General features: G+C 36.7%; 1 protein-coding gene across 1 annotated transcript in view; it reads left to right on the forward strand.

Annotated features, from left to right (window-relative positions):
- The first annotated feature begins 4,619 nt into the window (after nucleotides 1-4,619).
- Nucleotides 4,620-12,779, forward strand: part of LOC149924897 (uncharacterized) — a 110,119-nt gene continuing 101,959 nt past the window's right edge. The window contains exon 1 of the mRNA XM_090159757.1: nucleotides 4,620-4,791. The gene's annotated coding sequence lies outside the window, so the exon portion shown is untranslated. The remainder of the gene's footprint in view (nucleotides 4,792-12,779) is intronic.

Raw genomic sequence — 12,779 nt, forward strand, 5'->3', positions numbered from 1 at the left:
CGATAAAATATATTCGGTCAATTGGGAATATTGAATCGATAAAATATGTGCGGTCAATTTGGAATATTGAATCGATAAAATATGTGCGGTCAATTTGGAATATTGAATCGATGAAATATTATCAGCTGATTGGGAATATTGAATCGATAAAATATATTCGGTTGATTGGGAATATTGAATCGATAAAATATTATCGGTAAATTGAGATTATTGAATCGATAAAATATATTCGGTCAATTGGGAATATAATATACCAATGAAATTGTGTAGGGTTGTTTGGAATATACAGGGTGTAGGCTTTAAGGCTACCGCCCCAGACATTTTGCTCAAAAAATATATTACCTAAAAATGTGAAATTTCCAGGATGTACACTATCGGGGAAGGTCGTTGTTATTTGTAAATTTCAGCAAAACCGTGACATTTTTTAATGTTTTTGGAATTTTTATTTTTTAACGCTAGGTGGTATACTAAAACTGACAATGAACGAGTTGTAGAGCATACTCGAAAACCTTAAATGAAATTGGTCGGAATACGTCAATTTGTCACTGAGATATTAGGTGAGGAAAAATAACAAGTTGGTAGTAGGTGACCAAAGCCATTTTACAACTAATTTAAAAAGAAACCTATCTAAATTGTAATATTTGTATGACTGCTAAAAATGAACGTTTTTTAAACTAATTTTTTTATTATTAATTAATTTTGAGAGAGTTAAAACAATTAATCCCTCCCTGCTCTACCCCTGCACCTATTTTTCTTCAAGAATCCTAAACTAGCCGAAAATCGGGATTTGGTTCATACTCCCTAAGGTATCCTATTTTCAATAAATCAGCGAAAAAGCACAGTGCTAGCTATAGTTGATTCAGAAGGTTAGTCCCTCCCCCTATCTTGTGCAGTGGTTCTCAACCTTTATCGCCTTGTGGCACGCATTTCGATTTCAAATTTATCGTGAAACCCTCGCTTGAAAAAATGTTCGGTATTTAAATTTTTTCGGCCGTAACTAACTCCATCGTAGCACAGCTCAAAATCTCGTGGAGCCTATATAATTTTAAATGGAGCCCCATTTGAGAATGACTCTTGTAAATACTTATAGCGTTTTACATTTGATTGCTCGAGATTCGCTCTGACTCTGTCTCTGACGTCATAGATCTCACCCCAATCGACTAGAGTAAAACCGCAAATGGAACATCCCATTATCATATTGCGGCGTTTTGTGGTTTTTCGTCAGCTAGTAATTTGAATTTTCGCGTCTTGGTCTGCCTTTTTGGCAAAAAATCTAAAAGGAACACCCAAAAATTTGCTCTGATCTCGATCTTGATTCGTTGATCTGTCGAAATCGGCAGATCCGTTTTGGGCGATCTCGGAGCACCCCAGAGCGGGAAATGGAACACGTGAAACTTGATCGGAGCAGATCCGAGCACGCAAATAGAATATAAAATATTCATCAGAGTGATCTAGAGCGCTCGAGAGCAGTCAAATGGAAAACGCTATTAGTTTTTACGAGCGCCGACAAAACAATGCTATGTTTCCACTAGAGCGCGTCATAATACATTTTTCCTTACGCCCGTCAAAACGTTTGTACGTCACAAACCTTGGTTTTCACTAGCGCGCGAAACTGCGTGTCACTCAATTTTAACGCACGTAAAGAAAAATGCATTGTGACACGCGCTAGTGGAAACCAAGCATTAAGCTTGTTTTCCACTGGCGCGCGCAACGACGCGTTTCTCAGCTTTGAAACGTTCAAACGTTTTTATGCGTGTAAAGAAAATAACATTATGACGTGCGCTAGTGGAAACCAAGCATTAAGGCCCATTTTCATGCTCGCTGGTAGCGGATAAAAATCGCCGAAATTCGCATCCGCCACTCGCAAGCGTGAAAATTAATCTAAAATATCTGTTTGAAACAGATCGACGCGGAAAGTGAAAAAGTGTGTAGCGGAAGCGGATTTTGTCGATTTTTACCCGCTACCAGCGAGCATGAAAATGGGGCTTAAGTCTTAGTTTCCACTAGAGCCCGTAACAGCTCGTCACTCAATTTTGAGGCGTACAATCGATTTCCCGCGCTTAAAGAAAAATTAATTATCACACTCACTAGTGGAAACCAAGGCTAAAGGCCCATTTTCATGCTCGCTGGTAGCGGATAAAAATTGTCAAAATTCGCACCCGCCACTCGCAAGCGTGAAAATAAAGCTAAAATATCTGTTTGAAACAGAAAGTGAAAAAGTGTGTAGTGGAAGCGGATTTTGTCGATTTTTACCCGCTACCAGCGAGCATGAAAATGGGGCTTTAGGCCAAACGGGGATTTTTTGCGTCAACGCTCACCATCTTGGCGTTTTTGCTCTGGTGACAACCAGCCTTTAGGCTTACCATCGCGTGTTTTGGCCCTAGAGACAACCAGCCTTTAGGTTTACCGTCGCGTGTTTTGGCCCTAGAGACAACCAGCCTTTAGGCTTATCGTCGCGTGTTTTGGCCCAAGTGACAACCAGCCTTTAGGCTTACCGTCGCGTGTTTTGGCCCTAGTGACAACCAGCTCTTTAAGGTTGATTTTCACTAGGACCAAAACTCTACTAAGGTGAGCGTGGACGCAAACAAATGTGAAAGCCTTGGTTTCCACTAACGCGAATAACGGCGAGCAGGGTTCCAAAATGGTATTTAACAGGTGGTAAATTATGTGGTAAAATGTGGTAAATACCGTTATGGTATAAAATGGAAAAAGTATGGTAGATAATGGTAAATAATATATTTCCATGAATTATTTACAATATTTAAAACTTAAACCTACATTTAAGGAGATAAAACCTTTAAGATTTAGAATTGGGAAATAATACGAGGGAACAGATCTAGGAATATGAATGACCCGTATCCTGGAATGGTAACGTGAATGGTAACTGGAATGGTAACGTAACTCTGGCTAAAACTTGAACCTAAGCCTGTAGCGCCATCTTGCGGCTGGCAGTGTTACTAGATTAACATATATGCTAGACGTTCGAAATAAGAAGTAGTAAAGGGCTTTTCTTGGATTTAGTAGTGGAAATGGATTTTAAATAGTGGAGGAAGCTGAATGTTTGGTTTTAGTAGCAAAATATTGTAATATCTAATTGAACAATGATTATTTACCATTATTTGTCTCTTTTTTTACTTTTGGAAAAAACAGTATAGTTGTGTTCTTGGAAAATTAAATTGAACAATTTTCCTTTGTAAAAACTATAAAAACACGTATATTTTCTTACGCTCAAACTATTTCCGCTAGATGTCTATATGGTATTAAGTTCAATGGTTCAACGTTGCCAAGCCTACCTACTCAGTCTACTATATAATTTCATCTCCATAATTTCCATCCCCTAGAACAGACGACGTTAGTGACGTAGGGGAAGTGAGTCTTCACAAGATAGGGGTATCAGATTTGTAGACCGGTGTGACGCAAACTGAGTGCACACCACCGGAGGTCCTCATCATATTGTCCTACGCCAGCGTCCACAGCCCGGACAGGTGACAGAACAGCCAAGGCCGAAATAGAAGCCTACCGCTGACGGGCTCACCTTCGACGCAAGCATCTCAACCCAGCAGAAGGTGCAACAATGGGACGACCAACCCCTCACTTCGCGCACAGCTGTGGGATAGAGAGTGGATGCTATAGCAACTCCAGCCGACATCCTACCTACGTAGGTAAAGAGTCAAACCCTTTGGAGAGAGCTCCTAAAGGGGAACGACGGGCACACAGCGGTCCACGTAACCCGGCACAGCTGCCACCGGACACCCGGTGTTACCCCAAAAGGCCGGGAAACAGGACCACCGTGCCCTCATACGGAGGCCCGCCGACCCACAGCAGGCTACCCAATCCTCCGAGGTGGACAGTTTGCCTGAACCCTTTCGGTTAGCCTGAGCCGAAACTCAGTTTCCAGCTCAAACCTGACCGAAGTCGGAGGTGGAGATAGGACTATTTGATCAGAGCTAACATCTACCAGTGCACCACCGCCCTTATGGGTTACAAGAGCCGGACCCCGACTTCCCGGTAAAGCCACCAGTTATTGCACACAAGATAGGGGTAAGGGAATATTCGTACACTGACTTTCGGAAATATTTAAATAGCTAATAATCTTCGTACGTTTTGTCGGGAGCGAGCGAATATGTTTTTGGTCGTTGCGGCTTGTTTTTGTCATGGCGATCCGCGGCTGACGAACGCGGGATTTTCGAGAGCGGCACTCGCCACCGTCATTTTGTTGTGGAAGGTGCGCGGCGCGAATCGAATAGGCCGAATAACGCTAAGCCTAGGCTTTGATGGGCAGGGCTGGCCACGAGGGAGGGTTTTAATCCGCGCGGTGTGGGAGAGAGAGATAGAAGTAGCTCTCTTTTATGTTGAATTTTTTTGACGGTCCCGGCTTTTCAAGATCAGCGAACTCCCCTCCCGTTCGGTTAGTTTTTTTGTTTTAAAACGTTATTATTTTCAAAGGCGTCTCGCCAGTTCCCGTCGCTCGACGGTTAAATCAAATATTTCGGTAACAATTTTCATGATCCGGAAATGAAAATTATTTTGATAAAATCGTAATTCTATTCTTTTCGCTCGTTCGGCCAATTTATTGTCACACATTATTTCTTGTCACTGCGGTCGAATTTTGTCGTTGCGAGCGTCTGGTGAATTTTGTCGAGTCAAAGTTGGATTATTTCGGTGTATTTTATTTACACCTTCGCGAGAAGCTGATCAAAGTTTTTGATCTCTTTTATTTTGGAACACATGTGGTGATCGTTGCAAAGTTGAGTTTGCCTTTCGTGGATTGGTTTACTGATTCTACTTTGGGTGAGTTTTTGATCTATTGTATTTGTTTCATTGTTTCGTAGGTGTATATTTCTCGAGGGGTCAGACATTTACCAAAATCCCGTACACTTTGTCTAAAATCGCAAAATCTTTTAACTCTCGCTATGGTAAATTAACATGGAAATCACAAAATCACTTCAAAAAATAATGATAAAATTGCCAAAATCTCTACGAAATCCCGTACAAAATAATGGCAAGTGTCCGACCCCTCGATATTTCTAATTGTCGAGCCTTGGTGGTTGTGCTTTAAGTGTTAAAGTTTAAATTCGGTTTTAGACCTGATTTGAAGTTCGTTTTTGTAAGATTGCCTGTTTGACTAAATATTGGTTGATTTAAATGACTTAAAACTACGATTTTAAAAATACTGAAGCAACTGAACAAATATAATTGTCCTGCAAATTCCGTTACACAGTTTTCAGTGCTGTAGCTAAGGTGGTCAGAAGGTGTACCTACCCCCTCCCCCCCCATGCCCCCATGTATGGTTGAATGAACATTTTGTTCCCCTGGCAGAACTAAAATCTTGGCAGCGAATTAGATGTAATAATAATAATAATAATAATAATAATAATCAGCTAGGCTAATACCCAAGGCACCACCCTAGGTCTAAGTCATCGAGTGACTTTTAAAGCCTTTAATTCAGGTGGCCAGGTGTGGTTTTGTTATTTCAATGTCAACAAAATAGACCTTGAATAAAACGCATTAGTATCTTAGTTCCAAATCCTTGTAACTCGACTTTTTAGCGAATTTGATTTTTTTCAACCTCCGTTTCTTCTTAAAATATTTAAAATGGTGCCGTTATAGTTTTCAATATCAATAATCAAAGGATTTTTGACCATTTTTAAAAAGAATCACGTAATTTAGTGATTTAAGTCTCACGTGACACGACGTCATCCATGCTTTTTCGCATAGGGAAAAAATCCGCGCAAAATGGTGACCATAGTCAAAGCATAGACAGTAGGGATATATACTGTCTGTGGTCAAAGCTACGAAGTGAAGTTACTCTATTATTATTATTATTAATTATTTATTAAAAATGTAATAATTTTGTACATAATTTATTTTTTGAGATACTTGATTTTGTATCTAAGACAATAATAAAAATAGTAAAAATAATATTTACTTTCATACGAACTAAATAGACTGGTTAAAGGGGTTTTCCACCTAGTTCTTCGGTTTGCCCTTAAATTAAAACTTGTAGAAGTTACTGTAATAGTAAGTGTAGGGAGCTTTTGGTTCGCGTGGCATGCAGGGCTTGCCTCCACCCTCCTACGCATTGTAACCCAGCCACCTGATTTAAATGCATTAAAAGTCGCTAGATGACTTAAACCTAAGTTGGTGCGTTGGGTATTAGCCTAGCTGACTATTATTATTAAATAATATCGCGAATTTAAGTCAATATTTTGAAGTCAAATTTCAAAATAGTCGGTTTTAGATAACAGAAACCTCTGAACATTAAGAAGCAGGAAGGAAATTTGTCCTAATAAATGGCCATTGACCAGCGCTGGCCTTGCAGATCCTACAAACTCGATACAGTTATCTTCATTATTCGAGTCGTATTTTTAAAAACAAAGGGATTGTAGTTTAATTGTTTTATTCATTCCTAAATCGGAGCTTCGTTATTTAACGGTAGGTGGAGCAGCCATGCGCGTCCAAGATGTTAATCGGGGGTCGAAGGAACGCTCTCTGTCAATTGAGCATCCCTAATCAATCGAGACCCGATTTGGGTTAAGTTTAATGAGATAGAGCGCCCTCTATGATCGGTACTTTCTCACGATGGCTACGCTAGAAAGTAGATAACTTAATCTCCCCGCTGAGTTACGCTTAATTAAGTAGCGCCCTCCTTCGTCCAATCAAGCGCTTCATTGAGACTAATTTTTTCGGGTTAATATCGCGTCTCTCCTAGGAGATTGCGCGCTTTTAAAAATAGACCCAGTTGATAAGAACTGTAATTATAAATGCTAATTTTAAATGGGCTTGTATTTCTTGGTTCGAGCAAGCTTACGGATGAACTTCCAAACGACAACTCACCATAAAGAACGGTTATAGAAAGCTGTTTGGGCACCCTCAGGGCTTTAAAGAGCGGGCCCGGGCCATGGTATGTTAATAAACCTGGGCCAAATGAGAGCCCTTATTACTAGAGATAGCTATAGGTTTTCTACTTGGAATGCTTATCCTGCCGTAACGCGTATGGTAAGATCACTCTGACGGCTTTGGCCCCGCCTACGAGATAAAAAATCCCCTTTGCGCGCGCTCCCCTCTCACGTTGTTGTTTGTTAAGTTAACATAGTGACGTCAAAAAAACCGTCAGCCACATCGAGACGCAAATCTGCCGCGATAAGCATTCCAAGTAAAGGTATGGATTCCACAATTTGCATCGCCCGTCAGCGCTCTTACCGAGAGAATCGCGAAATATTTCTATCCAAATATAAAAAATGTCAGATGACCTGCATTCCGTCATCTGCTCTGCTGTTTTTAATTGAACTTTGGCTTTAGATTATTTAGTAATAATTGTATTGGAATAAAAATAAAAGGGTAATAATTTAATAAATTTAAATAGGAAGTTAACTTTAATGTTTTTGCGTATATAGTTTGTGTGAAGGTTTAAAAAGATAATAAATTTAAAAATGCCTAGTCAAAATGGAAATAAAGGTGTAAGCTTTGACGACAGTGACGAGCTAAGAACGCTAGGCCTTACGTCGTCCGCTAATATTGGGCACTTTTTAGTATTTGGATAGAAATATTTCCCATACTTGACACTATGGCGCTACAAGCGGCGCTGCCGTCAAAGCACCAAGCGCGCCATTTGGTTTCGGGTCCAGTAATTATTCGTCCAAGATTTCAATGAGGTATCCCCAGTCGGACCAATGACATTTGTACCGGCTTAACCAGTGGTGTAGTCGGGCCGGGGGCCAACAGAGCCCTCAATTATGAGGCCCTATTAAGCGAGACGAATTCGCCCTTATTCGGCCGGTAAATAAATTAAGTGGTTTATAACCTTTGACATGAACATTTCACCACCGAAATAAGATTTTCAATGATAAAAAAAATTATTTCAATAATCGGTAATTTAAAATCGATTATTTCGCGCATCAATCGACGCTGAATTTGATTTAATATCATCGAATTTTGGATTGATTTTTTATGAAAATTTTAAAAGCGGTAAAATTTCTTTCCGAGCTTTTATGGGTTGGCCATCGCGGGCCGCCTCTGTGATTACGCCCTCCGACGATGCGGAGCCGAGAAAACTTCGCTTTTAATGGACCTCCACTTTTTAGTTCTCTGGACGAAATTCCATCGGAATCTACCGTAATCTTTTCCAAAAAGTTTAGCTTTTAAATTTGACGTCTCTCGTATACCAAGCATCCAGTTATAGCAGTTTTATTTTCCTTAAAATGTCTCAGACGATAAAGGTCTGGCTCGGTTCGGGTCGCGGTGACATCGAGCCGTGTCCTTGAACTTCGGTATACTTTGAGAATTCAGAGACGTTCAAATCACGTTGAATTTTAGGAGACAAAATGCACATTTCCTCGTTTTGAGAATAAAGATCAGAATCTTAAAGTAAATATTTTTATATAAAAACTTATATTGTACTCATGGGCATATTCCGGTAATTTGTTAAAAATCTTTATCGAGGACTTGGTTTTCGATAATTTTGTAGAATTATTTGTCGATAATTTTGTAGAATTATTTATCGATAATTTTGTAGAATTATTGATCGATAATTTTGTAGAATTATTGATCGATAATTTTGTAGAATTATTGATCGATAATTTTGTAGAATTATTGATCGATAACTTTGTAGAATTATTGATCGATAACTTTGTAGAAATATTTGTCGATAATTTTGTAGAATTATTTGTCGATAATTTTGTAGAATTATTTGTCGATAATTTTGTAGAATTATTTGTCGATAATTTTGTAGAATTATTTGTCGATAATTTTGTAGAATTATTTGTCGGTAATTTTGTAGAATTATTTGTCGATAATTTTGTAGAATTATTTGTCGATAATTTTGTAGAATTATTTGTCGATAATTTTGTAGAATTATTTGTCGATAATTTTGCAGAATTATTGATCGATAATTTTCTAGATTTCGATTTCGATTTTCAAAAAATGATTAAGAACTCGAATACCTTTAATGATATCACGTTTTGAGGCGACAGAAAGGTATATTTTGACGACTTTCCTTCAATAGATGTGGGATAAATAAAGTAAATTATGGAATTGGTACGAGCCAATTGATTTTTCTTCTTCTTCATCTTTTGAACTTCGATATTTTTTCTATTTTAATTCGCGTGGTATTATTTTTCGTATTTTGTTTTTGGGTCATTTTTCTCGAAAGGTTGAGGAAGGTTCGTTTATTTTAATAGCCTCAAATTGTATAATTGAGAGATATCTTATTTACGGTCATTTCCTTATTGAAAGTTTCGGGTCTGTGTCTAGCTCCGAATAAGACTAGGAAAATGATGATACCTTAAATCTGACGCTATAAGCGATCAGAATTGATATTAACTTATTAAGAAACGTGGCTATACGTACGAGATTTTCAAAATGTACGAAAAATATTTAAAATTTTATTAAATTACGTTTATTTTTAGAATGGATATTTTACGAGGGGTCGGACACTTGGCATTATTTTGTACGGGATTTCGGGATTTCGTAGAGATTTTGGCGATTTTATCATTACTTTTGTTAATTTACCATAGCGAGAGTTAAAAGATTTTTCGATTTTAGACAAAGTGTACGGGATTTTGGTAAATGTCCGACCCCTCGATATTTATTTATTAATTAAAATTAATTTAATCTAAAATTAAAGATAAGTTGATTCCTTGTAAAGAAATCTTAGAAGATTTATCTTGATCCTAACTATTTTGGATTTTTTTAATTAATTTTATTAATGCTATAATATATTTTTCCGATAAAAATATAGTACTTATGCGGTACATTTTAAAAGAATTTCTGGAACCTTAAGCACAGCCCTCTCTAGATATCCAAGGCCAAACAATGACAGATATGACTGATTTTTATTAAAAGGGCAGAGTCTAACCTCGATCGACCACGAAATGGCGGGAATTCGGGAAACTATCCTTCAGAAGGTGACGTCAATTTGGAGGGGGCCCAGGGGGGTCGAAAAATCATCTGCTAACCCTTCGATTTGTCAGTAAAAGCGGAATAAATTTCGGACAAGCAGACTAATCTTTACGTCTTTTCCCCGACAAAATGACGTCACTTTACCAAATAATTGCCATGAATACGCGTCTGTATTTTTTGTATTTTAAGGCCTGGATATACAGAAGGCTACGTCTTAGGTTACGTAAGGCAATAAAAATAAAATTTTAATATCAGATTTAAATTTAAATTTCGCCTTCAAAATGAACTAACTATGCATTTTTCAAATCCTAGAAATTAATTAACAATGCAATTTTAAATTCTTCAAAATTAACTATCTATGCATTTTTAAATTAATCTTCAAAATTAACTAATTACGCACTTTTAAATTCTTCAAAATTAACTAATTACTTATTTTTAAATTCTTCAAAATTAACTAACTACTCATTTTTAAATTCTTTAAAATTAACTAAATATGCATTTTTAAATTCATCTTCAAAATTATCGAATGATGCATTTTTAAATTCATCTTAAAAATTATCGAATGATGCATTTTTAAAGTCATCTTAAAAATTATCGAATGATGCATTTTTAAATTCATCTTAAAAATTATCGAATGATGCATTTTTAAATTCATCTTCAAAATTATCGAATGATGCATTTTTAAATTCATCTTCAAAAATAACTAATGATGAATTTTTAAATTCATCTTCAAAATTATTTAATTATGCATTTTTTAAATTCATCCTCAAAATTAACTAATTGTGCATTTTTAAATTCATCTTCAAAATGAACTAATTACGAAATTAGTCCTTGATAAAATTTAGTTGTTCGTAAACTAAAATTACATTGGCGCTTTAAGGAATAAATTACTGTCGCAATTAAAAATTTAAAAATTAGGAGATTAGCGTGAAACTTTGTGTCCCTAATTTCGTAAAACATTTCAAGGTCTCGTCACGTAGTACGCTTTTTTTTCCAAAATTCTAGTCTTCATTTCAATATCGTGAGGGTTATTCGTAAATTTCCGCCAGTTGCCAGCGTGTCCCGAACGAGTTTCCGGCGTCCGTAATTGAGGCTAGGTCACCGTGGACAGCTCGCTAATATCGCCACAACAAGAAAACAAGTGAATCACACAAAGAACTCGTCTTGTTAATATTATAAAGAGCGCTCAGAGTGAAACCATGGTGAAACGTTCAATTAGTTCATTTACGCTTTAGAGGTCACTACTTCAATAAAAATTACTGGGAACGCGTGCTTTAACAACACATGGCGGGGGTTTTTATGGGATAAATACAGTAGCTTTTTGTTAGAGTAGGTTTGGAAATGTACGTGGTTAAATTTTCTCAAAATGTCTGGTTACTTTAACGGGAGTAAAAAGTGTTTGGGAAATTGTGGGGGTATTAATTTAATTTCGAAATTTCCACTTATAATACGATAGGAGACGCTGAGTGCAGCAGAATATTTTTTGAGGTTAAGTCGATCGGCTGATCACTTTGTTACAGAGTGTCCTAATAATCATGATTAAAAATGTAATCATGATTTAATAATTTTTATTCTTTGTACAGTGCGAGCTACAGATTTAGTTTTAATCTAATCTAATCATGATTTAATCATACGAGGGTGTCCTAATTATCACGATTAAAAATTTAATCATGATTTAATCATTTCTAAACTTTGTACAGCGCAAGCTACAGATTTAATTTTAATCCAATCATGATTTAATCATACGAGGGTGTCCTAAATAATCATTGGAGTGAGCTACCACTCGGGGATTCCTTTACCACTAATATAGTAGGAACGACGAATTTTGAGGATCCTATGAACGTTTCACTCTATAAATCAATCAAACAGCATTCCTAGTGGAAAAACCTTAAATTTTTTGACCCCCATAAGAGGTTCTACTTTATACTCCCTTTAAAATTTATTTTTATATTCTGTTTATATCTTCAATTAAAAACCAACTACAGCATTTTCTCAAGATATTAAGTTTTTGTCACCTGTCTATCATGATTTAATTACCTTTGTAATTAGCGGACGATGGCATTTAAATTCTTATAAGCCGGTATTTGATCCAAACAGTAATTTTCATTCTCTATATCAGTTAACTTCTCAAGGTATTCTTTTAATTTCTTGTCTTGTAAGGAATTTTTAAGGAGCTACATTTAAGCTCATAATAGCTCCAGTTAAAGAGTTTTTTAACCCCTCTCTTTCCTTAAATTTTAATTAAGGGTTTGTATTTTTGTTTTAAGGTTTCAAGCATATGATTTGATTCTAATTTAAATCCGTCTGTTTTATTATCTTAAGAACAGGATATGATTTCAGTCCGAAACTTTTATACCTTTCAAAATATGTACATCGTCAAATAATATCTTCAGGATAGGTAATTTATTTTTTACCCTATACCCCCCCCCCTCCCAGACACGCCCCCTACTGGAGAATGAGGCGTAAATAATTTAAATCGCCCGTGTATTTTTAAATTGATATTTTATGATGGGGTGTTTAAGTTTAAATTGGAACAAATTTATACGGATATTACGAAGCTGATATTATATTTAGTACAATCTAACACACCTACTAAATAGTAAAGAGTAAAAGGCACAAAAAAACTAAACCCTAAATAAATTTAAAGAAATTATAAAATCTCGTGGCATGCAGGGCTTACCACCACCCTCCTACGCATTGTAACCCGGCCACCTGAATTAAGGGCTTCAAAAGTCGCATGATGACTTAGGCCTAAGGTGGTGCCTTGGGTATTAGTATTAGCCTAGCTGATTAAATACCTACGAAGATCTATTTGGTCCGAGATTCGCGTCCTTATGTTGTTCGAAGACCTATTGGAACGAGTTATTTGTAAGTATTTT

Source organism: Leiobunum rupestre, chromosome 10 (assembly GCF_980474605.1).
Source record: "Leiobunum rupestre chromosome 10, qqLeiRupe1.1.hap1, whole genome shotgun sequence".
NCBI classification, from domain to species: domain Eukaryota; kingdom Metazoa; phylum Arthropoda; class Arachnida; order Opiliones; family Sclerosomatidae; genus Leiobunum; species Leiobunum rupestre.